The sequence below is a fragment of the Phascolarctos cinereus genome, unplaced genomic scaffold (genome assembly GCF_003287225.1).
Source record: "Phascolarctos cinereus isolate Bilbo 61053 unplaced genomic scaffold, phaCin_HiC Scaffold_4;HRSCAF=312, whole genome shotgun sequence".
In the NCBI taxonomy this organism is placed as follows: domain Eukaryota; kingdom Metazoa; phylum Chordata; class Mammalia; order Diprotodontia; family Phascolarctidae; genus Phascolarctos; species Phascolarctos cinereus.
Window position 1 is genome coordinate 653,512,135 of NW_027555847.1, and position 12,365 is coordinate 653,524,499.

General features: G+C 38.3%; 1 long non-coding RNA gene across 3 annotated transcripts in view; it reads left to right on the forward strand.

Moving 5' to 3' along the window:
- The window catches only part of LOC110214221 (uncharacterized), a 29,617-nt gene that overhangs the window by 900 nt on the left and 16,352 nt on the right, over window positions 1–12,365 (forward strand). For all 3 annotated transcript variants that reach the window (XR_013486368.1, XR_002326230.2, XR_002326231.2), the window contains exon 2: window positions 4,780–4,841. This is a non-coding gene — a long non-coding RNA (uncharacterized LOC110214221). The remainder of the gene's footprint in view (window positions 1–4,779; window positions 4,842–12,365) is intronic.

Here is a 12,365-nt window from a genome sequence, read left to right on the forward strand (position 1 = left end):
GAAGATGAGACATTAGTTGAGACTTGGAGGAAACCAGGGAAGCTAGAAAGCTGAAATGAGGAGGGAGAGAGAGTGTGTGTTTCAGGAATAGGAGACAGCCAATTAAAATGCTTGTAGTAAAGAGATGTAAGACTGGGAAGGCAAGAAGGGGCCAGGTTAAGAAGGGCATCAAAAGCCAAATAGAGGATGTTGTATTTGATTCTGGAAGTAACAGAGGGCCAATGGAGTTTATTGAATGGAAAGGAGTGGGGGAGGTGAGATGGTCAGATATTCAATTTGGGAAGATCAATTCAACAACTAAGTGGAGGATGGATTTAGAGTGGGAAGAGAGTTGGGGCAAGGAGGTCAAACAGAAGACTACTGCAATACACCATATGTGAAATGATAAGGAACCATCATCACCAGGGTGTACCAGGGTGGTTGCAGTGTTGTTACAAAGATAGAAATAACAGGATTTGACAACTGATTAGATATGGGAGATGAAAGAGAACCAGGAGTGGAGGATGACACCTAGGTTGTGAGGCCAAGTGGCTGAAGGATGGTGGTACTCTCAGAGTAATAGGGAAATTAAGAAAAGGAGAGGTGGGGGTGGGGGTTGGGGACTTTTGGACATTTGGGAGTTTAAGATGTCTACCTATTTGACAACATCTCCCATGTTAATCTTATTGATAAAGTGAAGAAATGTGAGCCTGGTTATGTTACCATTAGGTGCATTTATATTCTGTTGAATCACCTAGAGTGGCCATTAATGGCTCTTATCAGCTTGGAAGGAATTTTCTAATGAAGTTGGCTCAAGGGCCTGTCCTTGGCCCTGAGCTGTTCAAAATTTTTATTAATGATTTGGAAAAAGACATAGAAGTCATATTTGTCAAATTTGTACATACTGGATGACCTACTCAGAATCCTAAAATCCTAGTAGCATGAAACATTGAGCTAAATCTGTTTTCTGTAAATTACCTAAACATATGTATCCTCCTAAAATTCCTTGCTAAGATAGGAGTTTCAGAAAGTATTTGCATTACAGTGCTATTACACTGTATTTGAATTACCAGGCTACTCACAAAGAATGAAAGTATACTATATAGAGTTAAAACTTTATGAAGGAATAAAGTAATATCTGGAGCCAGATTATCAGAATTTACCTAGAAGTAAAAAGCCATCTGGAAGGGTAGGAATAGCTATAGAAGCTGATAGGCTAAATGCTTCTCAATACTTGCTGTTGAGCCAGGACTTCCTGCCCCACAGTAGAATCACAGAACTTTCTGTTCATGTCATTTTGTGACTATGTCGCTTCTTCCCATTGTCTATGGCATAAGGAATTTTACAAACCTTAAAGCACTATATAAATGTTGGCTATTATCATTATCTTTGTCATGTCAACAAGTATTTATTAAATCCTTCTATGTGCCAAGACCAGGAATTCTCTGTGTGTCTGTAGGGGTACTATTAGGCACCAGTGTTCTAGAGATGCAATATCCATATTGCTCATATCAACCTCTGAGTATGTAATGTGTATCACAAAGTATACAATATAATGTTACATATTGCAAAGTTGTATTATAAATACAAAAATATCAATACGTAACTATTCAACCATGCAAAAGTTATCTGACAGGATCATAGACTCAAAGAGCTAGAAAGGTTCTTAGACGCCATCAAACCCAATCCCCTAATTTTAATAGATTAAGAAACTGAGAATCAAAGTGACTTTCCTAAAGTCACCAGCTAGTAAGCAACAGGGACAAGATTCAAATTCAGGTCTTCCTGACTCCAGGTCTGCTGCTCTATCCATGTCCCTAGATGTCTTCAAACAAAGGCTATTTGTCCACTTAAAGAATGTTATAGGGGCAGCTAGGTGGTGCAGTAAATAAAGCCCTGAAGTCAGAAGGACCTGAGTTCAAATCCAGCCTCAGACACTTGACATTAGCCACTTAACCCCGATTGCCTCACCACTCCCCCCCCCAAAAAAATAATGTTACATAAGGAATTATTTTCTCTGCTATGAATTGGGCTAGATAGCCCTTTCAACTCTGATAGTCTATGGTTCTGTAAATGCATTGAAGGGGTGAGTAGGTGGGGGAAGCCATAATCATGATTACCCAAAAGACCCCTGCCCTGAACCTGGGAAAGCAAAAGAGTTAAGTGGGACCACACCCACATATTAGAGTAGGGATGGTTTCGGAGAAGATGAAAGGATGGTAAATTTGGGACTGGAGGGATCAGAGGGATTGGAGAGGTCACACGGAACTACATGAATGGCGTGGTCTGAAAGGTATGCAAGAAGTTATGGATGGAGTTGTGATTCGAGAATGGCAAAGATAGAAGTTTGGGATGATAAGTAAAAACTAAAAGTAAAAAAGGCCCTCTCCTGGGAGAGAGACAGGGCCTCTTTTTTCCAGTCCACATTTTTTACCTCTGATGAGGTAGTCCCAGGAGGACTGATCTTCCCTTAGTCCACACTTCTACCCTGGCCTCTGCTGTGGAGATTGGATCTTTATCATGACCCCACCTCTAGCTATCTGATAATTCCATGATAACTTTATTAGCCTATGTGAGACATGGTCCTGATTCACATGGACTGTCTCTACTCTGATATTCAGAAACTTACTAAAAGCTACTAGGGGCAGTGTGGCATGATGAATTGAGAGCTGACCTCAAAGCCAGGAAGTCCTAGGCTTCTAGACCTGCCTCTGGCACATACTGACTGAGTGACCCTAGGCAAATCATCTAACCTCTCAATGCTCTAGGGCAATTCTAGAGAGATAACCTGCAGAAGAGGTGTTGATCTGCATTGGTAGAAGGAGTTTCTTCAACTGAGAGTTCCCTGTGCCAATAAAATTATAGATCTAGTACCTCTTCCTATGAAAAATTATTAATCAACATCAAACGCCATAAAATTATTTTACAGTCAGCTCCACGCCAAGCCAGGAAATCCTAGCATTATGGACAGAGCTCTAATTCTCTGACCTAATTTTGTTCTATGATATACCAAGCTAGCCACTGGCATTTTCAATTACCCTCCTCCTTACATACAATTAATACAAAGGTATGAATCACAAAGAAGTTAAGATATATCATTTTTATATGAAACAAAGCTAGGTAATAGAAATAGCTTAAAGAAATAAGAGGAGATGAAGCACCTGCCAGCAACAGACCCCAGAAAGGAAGCTGGAGGAGTTAAGACTTTTGTAACAGAGAAGAACTAGTATCCTAAGTATTCAGATGCTCTCTCAAAGCATTGTTGAATCCCTATTTCAAGGTTTGTGCTCCCCGTGTGCCTCCCCTACCCCAGCCAAAAGTTCTCTCTCTTCTCTCCCATAATTAGAAGAAAGGCACCCTCTCATCTATGGGATGGGCACAGGTATGGACATAAAGGTAAGTACACTTTAGGAGACACATGCAGTTTCTACTTCCTCTATGTCCCAAGATGCCAAGACTAAAATGGAGGGAGAGTTGGTACATGATTTTTGGTTTGCAGATGATTCAGTGCAGCCTCTGAAACTCAGATGCAACAGAGTATGGATTGATTCTCTGTTCTTTGTGCTCATTTTGGCCTAACAACACCAAGAAAAGAAGTGGTCCAACCAACCACCACCACACCACCCATACGTGGAACCATCAATTACAGCAAACAGTTTTGAATACTGTGGATAAGTTCACTTACCTTGGCAGTATACTTTCCAGGGATGTACACATTGATAATGAGGTTGATGCACCCATTGCCAGAGCTAGCTCAGTGTTTGGGAGGCTCCAAAGGAAAATGTGGGAGAGAAAAGGTATTTGACTGATTACCAAACTGACAGTCTACAGAGCCATTGTACTGACCTCATTGCGGTATGCCTGTGAAACCTGGACGGTATACCAGTGCCATGCCAGGAAACTGAATCTCTTCCATTTGAATTGTCTTAGGAAGATTCTGAAGGATAGGGTACCAGACACTGAAGTCCTTTCTCAAACTAAACTGCCAAGCATTCGAACTCCACTGCATGAGAGCTCAACTCCAATGGGCTAGCCATGCTGTTCAGATGCCAAACATATGCTTGCCAAAAAGACGATTTTATGGAGAACTCACATGAGGCAAACACTCGAATGGTGGTCAGAAGAAGTGCTACAAGGACACTGTAAAGGTCTCTCTGAAGAACTTTGAAATCAGAGACACTGGCACAGAATCACCCAGCATGGTGTGCCTGCATCAAAGAAGATGCTGTGATCTATGAGCAAAGCAGAATTGAAGTAGCTCAAAAGGAACTCAAGATGCACTAATTTAGAGAATCCACCCCACATGTTCACCTGGATTATTTGTGACCAACCTGTGATAGAGCCTTCTGAGCTTGTATTGGTCTGATCAGCCACAGTTAGGCACACTGTAATTCGACTCAAACATAGTGCTGTCATTTTGGTCCTCTTTGATTTCAAAGGATTACAACCAACCAACCGACTATAGCATGTTTGTACCTTTCTTATGCTTTAAAAGGTAGGAAGTTCCAGATTTTGGGAAAGAAGGGGCACATTATGGAGGCTCAAAGAATTTAAAAGTCCTTAAGAACAAAGTGTTTGTTAAGACCCTCAAGACCACTGGACTTTGCATACAGTAGGTGCTTAATGTTTGTTGAATCGATTATCCTTTGCTTGACCTTGCAACAAGTTCAATTCAACAACCATTTATTAAGTGTCTATGGTATGCAGATATGAAGTTTTGATAAAACATGCTCCCTGCTCATGAGGAATTTAGAGTCTAGTAGGGAATTAAGAAATAACTCTTCTTTCTTTTCTCTCTAGGCTGGTTGGTTCACCCACACCTGAATTTGTGTTGGCAGGTCAGGAAATCTTACCACCTTCAGGTAGTAAGACATGATTCCCACAAAGACCAACATCTTCTTGAGTAATTTGCTTTCAAAGCCTTGATCAGAGTGAATCAGATGGGGAAGTCATTGACTGAGAAAAATTCTTCCCACAGCACTTTGTTACAGTAGTAATTTTCTGATTTCTCATTGAGTATACCTGGCAAAATTATCAGTCTGTTGAATGAATTGGTTGACTAGCCAATGCTAATAAGCCAGCATGAATCAGAAATAGATTTTACTGCAGCTTATTCACATATAAGTGTCACACTCCACTAATAATTGATGGAAATATGTGTCATTCACAATTCAGCTGGTAGTATTTATACATTACATGAGACAAAGAAAAAAGATTACTACTGGTTATAGTGTGGCTAGTTATGCAAAGAAAAAAAGTATGCTCGTTAAGGAGAATGTATATCCTTAGCTACAGGAGACTGAGAAAGGGTTTGTCCTTGTTAGTATAGCTAGTTACACCAAATCAGACATCACCTATCAGGCTAAATAGAAGAGGGGAACGCTCCTTTTTTTTTTTGTACCAGTTGGGAGAGGAAATCAGACAATGAAGGGAACCAGCTCATGTAGCTGAACCCGCAGTTCATACAGGAGTCATACACAGCAAAATGAATACAGAACAAAGAGGAGTCAGTTGTATCCTTCCAAAAATCTGGTTTCAGTAGTCACTGCTATTAGTTACCTTCCAAAAATAAAAAAGTTGATACACAAAGGCTCCAATAGTTTGCTGGTGCTTATATTTTCTGAGTATGTAGTAAAAGTTGGCAAAATTTTTTCTTTGGAAACATTGAGTAGAAGCTATATCCAGGCTCACATACTTACTAGCTGTATAACCCTGGGCAAGTCACTTAACTTTGTTTGTCTTAAGTCCTCATCTGTAAAATGAGCTGGAGAAGGGAATTGCAAACCACTCCAGTATGTTTGCCAAAAAAATAAATAAATAAAATAAAATGGAGTCATGAAAAGTTGGACACAACTAAAACAACTCAACAACAATAAAATGTTCATTATATATAGCTTTTGACATTTGGGGCCAGTAAAATCTATCTTTCAGTTGTTTAACCTAGATATCTAAAATTACTATGCAAGACCTTTATGGAGATTTATGGGGCAGCATCAACTGCTTCCTGGTACCATATGTAAGATCAGTCACAGTCCAATATGATACTCCATCGGACAGTTCCACTTCCTTTATCATCTTAACATTAAGGGAACTTCCAGATTATGAAATTTGATTTGGAGGGATGGGGGCAAGGAAGAACACCTCATTTTATGGTTTATACTAGTTCTCATATTCCATCATCATCCTTTTTTTTCTCATGGACAAGTCAGCTAAGGAAAATGGAAGTATAGAAGATTTGCTATAGGGACAATGAAATTCTAGTATGCTTCTACCTTCAGGTGGAAGTCCCAAGCTCTCAGTTGAACTTATGTTTGATTACAAATTAGTTCCCTGGGACTCACAGATAGTTCTCACTCCTTCTGTGGGTACCAACATAATTGAAATGTCATGAGACCCATACGACAGGATATCTGCATCCATATTGGGATTCTTCTCTGTTCTAAGCACAGTTTTGAGTTTTATAAGGTTGTGACTGCTTTACTCCTAGAAATGTGTTTTTCAATTCTTTTTCCTGAATGGGAAACAATCTAAGCTTCAGCATTCTTGGGTTGCTGATTCAGTATAATGGTTTCTTTGCAAATTCCTTTTGGCATCTCTTTTGTATAATGCTAACATCTTTGTAGCCCTTAAGGTTTACTACTTTACAAGCAAGGGGAAAGGCACAAAAACTGTCGGTGAGAAGGAATGAAGCAATGTCCAAAATGATTAGATATTTTTAAGTACAACTCCCACATAATAACATCCACTTTTTTAAAATGGAGAGAAAGTCCCAGACAAAGTCAACAAAGACTATCCATCATGATGAATTTATTCAAGATGACAATGTAAGGAACCAAGCAATTATTTAGTATTATACGTCAAACCAAGATCAAATTCAAGTCAGTACACATCTTGGGAATAATCTGCCACTGTCACCATTAGTCAGGGTAGGCTCTCAGACTCATAAATAAATTGTGTTGATGTGCTGCTTGCTGCATTTGAAAATAAAGTGTGTAAACTCAAAGTTAATCTTTGTTTGGAAATTAAAAGTGCCATATTATCTGCTATATTTCTTAGCATCATTAATTTTTTTATGTACTACATAATAAGCTGGTTTCCCAAAAATCTGCAACTTTATAAAAAGTTGAAGTAACATGGGAATAAACATTTGGAATTTTTCAATACTTAGATTTAATTTTATTTTAAATTCTTATTGTCTCTCATTTTTTAAAAGTGAAATAATATGCTTTTTAGATAGATAAATACATAAGCAGTTTGAAAAGAAAATCCATTGGAGCAGCTGAAACAAGAATAAGAGACAATAGAGATAGTTTTAGTAGCAGAAATACAGAAATACAAACTAAAAAAGCCCAAATCCATCATATGTCATCCACTATACTAATCATTGTGATTCACCAATACTATTATTAATGGAAAGACCTAAGTATCCATTGCATACTTTCTTTTTTTTTAAATTTTTTTAACATTTGGTTTTAAAACATTGAGTTCCAAATTCTTTCCCTTTCTCCCTTTCCACACTCCCTATAGGTTGTATATGTGTAGTCATGCAGAACATATCCATAATAGTCATGTTGTGAAAGAAAACATAAACAACAACAAAAAAAAACCCTCAAGAAAAATAAAGAAAGTGAAAAAACAACAACAAACTGCTTCAATCTGTGTTCAGACACCATCACTTCTTTCTCTAGGGGTGGATAACATTTTTCATTCTAAGTCATTCAGAGTGATCATGGATCATTGTATTATTGAGAGTACCTAAGTCATTCACAACTGATCATCTTACAATAGTGCTGTTACTTTGTACCCAGTACATTTCACTTTGCATCAACCCATGGAAGTCTTTCTAGGTTTTTTTTGAGAGCATTCTGCTCATCATTTCTTATAGTACAATAGTATTCCATCATAATTTCATACCACAACTTACTCAGCCATTCCCCAATTGATGTGTATCCCCTTAGTTTCTAATTCTTTACCCCCAGAAAAGATCTGCTATAAATATTTTTGTACACCTTTTCCTTTTTTTTTTTTATCTCTTTTGGGATACAGATCTAGTAGTGGCATTGCTATGTCAAAGGATATCATTGCATATTTTCACTGAAGATAGTATAAAACATAATAAATTGAAAGGACAGCTTGTAAGTGTATATGAAATATGCTGTCAGACTTAGTTGATATGATAGTACGTTTTCCTAAATTGCTTTTATTTTTCTGGTTCTTTTTAATTCTTTGTTACAAAGTGTGGTGGCTTTCTAGAGAAGGAAGGTATAAGAGATACGTTTGGAAATGAAGGTGATATAAAACAAAAGATAGCAATAAATGTTTTTTTAAAAAGTAAACAAGTTGGGAAAACAAGATAATTTTTCCAAAGAAAATTAGATAAGCTAACGTGGTATCTGTGTTAGTGTAGTGAAGGGGATATATAAAAGAGATTTTTGGAGGTAGAACTGATAAGGCTTGACAATTAACTGCTTGTGAAGTGAAGAGTGAGGGAGAGTTAAGACTCAAGGATGACTCCAGGATTGAGAATCTCTGTGATTGGGAACATGGTGGCACCCTCAACAGACATAGGGGAATTAGGAAAAGGTAAGGTTTAGGGGTGTGTGGGAGGGAGAAAACAATGAGTTCTATTTCTAACATTTTGAATTTGAGATAGTTACAAGACATTCATTTAGGGATATACAGTAGATAGGCAGTTGGTGTTACAGTAATGAAATCCTGGAGATTGATGTTGCTTACATAGATCTCTGCATAAAGGTGATAGTTGAATCCATAAGATCAGATTGAGATCACAGAAACTGGAAGAGAGAGAATTGGGCTCAGGACACATCCTGAGAGGTATACTCACACAAAGATGATGATTCTGCAAAAGGTATTGAAAGGGAATGACTAGATAGGTAGGAAGAGAAGCCAAAGATAACAATGTTTAGAAACCAATGGGGTGGAGAGAGTGGGCTGGTAAACAATAGCAAATGCTACAGAGAATTCAAGAAGATAAAAACTGAGAAAAAGTTATCAGATTTGGCAAATAATAGGTCACTGTTAACCTTGGATAGTGCAATTTCAGTTGAATCAGAAACCAGATTGCAAGGGGCTGAGAAGTGAGAAAATAGAAGCAATCAAGATAGCGTATTTTTAGGAGTTTGTGAAAGGAAAGAAAGATAGAGAATGATTCATTAAGAAGATGGTGAGGGGGCAGCTAGGTGGCGCAGTGGATAGACACCGGCCCTGAAGTCAGGAGTACCTTAGTTCAAATCCGGTCTCAGACCAAACACTTGACACTTACTAGCTGTGTGACCCTGGGCAAGTCACTTAACCCTAATTGCCTAAAAAAAAAAAAGAAGAAGAAGATGGTGAGATCAGAGGAAGGTTATAAATGGTACTGTGCAAAGAATTTCCCATATGTTGGAAGACCTTTGCACTTTAATTGAGAAACTAAAATCTTACCTTTCATTGCAAGTGGATAAAGCAACAGATATAGTTATAGATGCTAATTTTATTATGTGCACAATATGTTGTTGAAACTGATGGTAGGAAAGGTTTAATATAGCAAATGGTGTTTCTAATGTCTCCCAAAAGTCAAGTGGGAGAAATAAATCAGTAAGACAACAGGGAAAGTAAAAGATGTGTGTAGAAGTACATTTCCCAACGTCCTCAACTTTCTCTTTCTTTTACCTTTGGAGAGATTTCTGGTCCACCATTTCATGCCATTCTTTCCTTGCTACTAGCAGGACAGGCCACTGCTTGACCAACTCCTGTAACCCATTTGTTGCTTATTAGCACTTCCCCTCCAGCCCTAGTTAGGCAGAGCAAAGATGAGCAGGAACAAAACCTGGAGGCCTATGTGGTGAAGGCAGAGACCTGGAGCAGAGACAGAATCAAGGTGTTGTGGCAGTTAGGAGCAGTGTGAGATGAGCAGGATGGGAACAGGAGACAAACCAGTGTTGCTATGAAATGTTAGCTGCTGGTGAGGTTGTTCTGGAAGACTATTCTTTTTGTTATTATTTTTTCATTAGGCAATTGGAGTTAAGTGACTTGCCCAGGCTCACACAGCTAGTAAGTGTCAAGTGTTTGGTCTGAGGCTGGATTTGAACTCAGGTCTTCCTGACTTCAGGACCAGTGCTCTATCCACTGTGCCACCTAACTGCCCCTCTGGAAGACCAGTCTTAACTACAGCACTTCCTCCTGGTTTTCTCTAACTTTTTTTTTTCTGAACTGATTGTGGTAAATTCCAAACACGCAATCTCTTGTCTTATTTTTTCCCCCCACATTTACTTGAGAAGAGGTGTGGGGAAAAGGGAAGATCTCCTTACAGTAGTTTTGTAGTAAATCTGATAAAATGTGTGTAAAATAGAGACCAGACTTGTCTGTATAACATACAGTATAGAGTCAATCAAATTGGAAGAAATTTCCCTGACACAGGATGAAGAAAGAGTCATTGAGGAAGCCACAACAAAATTGCCATAATTTCAACATTTCAGAATGATATTCCAGTTTAATTCCCCTAGATCAACATTGAATCAAAGCACTATGAACTTGATGTAGTGGGAGAGGAAAAGTAGTTTAAGATGTTAATACTTGCTCTAGCGAGGAGTGGGGATATATTAGCCTTTGGGAGAGTTTGGGCATATGCACTGAAGATCTTCCAACATAATTATTTTGCTGATGGTTTGGGGTAATGACACATGGTAGTCTAATTATATTTGAGGTTCCATTGTTCAACAGTTAATTGACAGACTATTTTTCTGTAGGCTGCAGAAAGCAGGGAAGCAAGTCAGGTGTAGGGTACTATTTCTTCTCTAGAACTCCAAAGTTTACACCTAAACCCCACCACTGGTCACATTACTTTATGTACCTATTGATGTCAAAGAAATATTTTCCATCTAATTAACATTTTAAATGACAATTATATAGTGTAGGGGAGTTATATTGGACTCTGCCCTGACTGAGTTTAATGGATGACAGGATGAAATGCAGGTATAATAGGGATCTAAGAAGTGACTGGCATCCTGAGATTTGTAGTTTGGAGGAACAGGCGTTCTCTTTCCACTCTGAGAATGATTTGGACTATAGCCATCTCTGAGTTGGAAGATGTACTTGGGTTATGCCCAGGAGCTTTTAGGGGGACACATATAGTCTTCAAGAGAGCAGACTGATGGGAAGGAGCAGAGCTTACAAAAGCTAAGCAGCAGCAGCAGTCGGGGAGATGGCATCCCTAGCCCCATCTAGAATATGCTGAGTTGCATTGGAAAGAATCAGTGGCACAGGAGCAACAGACAAAAAGAGAATTTTTTTTTTTGCTTTTTGATGAGGCAATTGGGGTTAAGTGACTTGCCCAGGTCACACAGCTAAGTAAGTGTCAAATGTCTGAGGCTGGATTTGAACTCGGGTCCTACTGACTCCAACGCTGGAGCTGTATCCACTGTGCCACCTAGCCGCCCCAAAAAGAGAAATTGAAATAGGAGTTGAGCCACTGAAGAAAAGAGAGAAATAAAGGTGGGACATTGAACCCCTGTTGGCATCTTGGATCAAAGAATTTAGACTGCCACTGGTTGTAATTGTTATTCAAAGACTAAGGAAAGTTATCTAAAATCTATCATTTTCCCATTTTCCTCTTCCTGTGCTTATCTGGTTACAGATACTATAATATATTCTCCTTGCTTCTTTTATCTAAATATTTCTTATATCCTAATTTTGCCTTAAATATTAAAAAGACAGGGTTAGCTGGAAATAACAAAAAATTTAAATGAGAACAGAGTGTGAAACCTCTGTCTGAATGTTAGCCATTTTCTAACTGGGGACTCTGAGCTATTGTGATTACATTAATAGATTTTTGTCTGACATAAACTCCATAAAATGTTAGAAAAAGGAATCTTGTGAATCTGGCAGCAATTATATTTCCCCTAGGCTAAACATAATTTAACTGTTATAATAGTTTGAGGCTATTTAAATGTCTAACCTCTATCTTAAAAAAGAAAAGAGGGGCATGGTAGAAACTGGCAAGACCTATGTGAAATTCAACTCTGTCCTTTCCAAAAGGGAGGAAAGAGCAGAAAAGACTGCATACCTTCCACAGCACCACCCACTAGTGCTACACAGGTTTATGTACACTAGCTTAAAAATTTTGGGAATTTGGAATATTTTACATACTTGTATTAAGAAATATGAGATAATAATTACATACAGTTTTTTAGGTTGTTACAATACTAATCAACTTTGTACAAAACAGTCTACTAGGGAAAAGAATAAGCATTTATATAGCACCTTCTATGTGCCGCACACTGTGCTAAGTGCTTTTCACAGTTATTATATTATGTGATCTTCATAACATCCCCACAAGGTAAGCGCTGTTATTATCTCGATTTTACAGTTGAGGAACATGAGATAAC